The following is a 1116-nucleotide window of genomic DNA, read 5'->3' on the forward strand; positions in this document are numbered from 1 at the left end:
ATCTCCATTCCTGCCATTGGAGCCAATAATTTTGAGCTTAAGCCTCAACTAGTTGCTTTAATGCAGCAAAACTGCAAGTTTTATGGACTTCCATCTGAAGATCCTTATCAGTTTTTAACTGAGTTCTTGCAAATCTGTGAGACTGTAAAGACAAATGGAGTTGATCCTGAAGTCTACAGACTCATGCTTTTCCCTTTTGCTGTAAGAGACAGAGCTAGAATATGGTTGGATTCACAACATAAGGATAGCCTGGACTCCTGGGATAAGCTGGTCACTGCCTTCTTAGATAAATTCTTTCCTCCTCAAAAGCTGAGCAAGCTGAGAGTGGATGTTCAAACCTTCAAACAAAAAGATGGTGAATCCCTCTATGAAGCTTGGGAAAGATACAAGCAGTTGACCAAAAGATGTCCATCTGACATGTTTTCAGAATGGACCCTATTAGATATATTCTATTATGGTCTCTCTGAATTTTCAAAAATGTCACTGGACCATTCTGCAGGTGGATCTATTCACCTGAAGAAAACGCCTGAAGAGGCTCAAGAACTAATTGACATGGTTGCAAACAACCAATTCATGTATACCTCTGAGAGGAATTTCGTGAATAATGGGATACCTCAGAAGAAATGAGTTCTTGAAATTGATGCTCTGAATGCCATATTGGCTCAGAACAAAATGTTGACTCAACAGGTCAACATGATCTCTCAAAATCTGAATGGACTGCAACATGCATCAAACAATACTAGAGAGGTAGCTTCTGAAGAAGCTTATGATCCTGAGAACCCTGCCATGGCAGAGGTTAATTACATGGATGAACCTTATGGAAACACCTATAACCCATCATGGAGAAATCATCCAAATTTCTCCTGGAAGGATCAACAAAAGCCTCAACAAGGCTTTAACAATGGTGGACGCAATAGGCTGGGCAATAGCAAGCCATATCCATCATCTTCTCAGCAACAGACAGAGAATTCAAGAACAAAACACTTCTAATTTAGCCAATATAGTCTCTGATCTGTCAAAAGCCACTTTCAGTTTCATGAATGAAACAAGATCCTCCATTAGAAATTTGGAGGCACAAGTGGGCCAGCTGAGTAAGAAAGTCATTGAAACTCCTCC

The 1116-nt window shown here is 40.1% G+C and overlaps 1 non-coding gene across 1 annotated transcript; it reads right to left on the reverse strand.

Moving 5' to 3' along the window:
* Positions 1-315: 315 nt before the first annotated feature.
* LOC127740382 (small nucleolar RNA R71) lies at positions 316-419 on the reverse strand. The gene has a single exon (XR_008001059.1). It is a non-coding gene; the product is annotated as a small nucleolar RNA R71 (small nucleolar RNA).
* Between the last annotated feature and the right edge of the window lie 697 nt (positions 420-1116).

This window comes from Arachis duranensis, chromosome 6 (assembly GCF_000817695.3).
Source record: "Arachis duranensis cultivar V14167 chromosome 6, aradu.V14167.gnm2.J7QH, whole genome shotgun sequence".
Taxonomy (NCBI): domain Eukaryota; kingdom Viridiplantae; phylum Streptophyta; class Magnoliopsida; order Fabales; family Fabaceae; genus Arachis; species Arachis duranensis.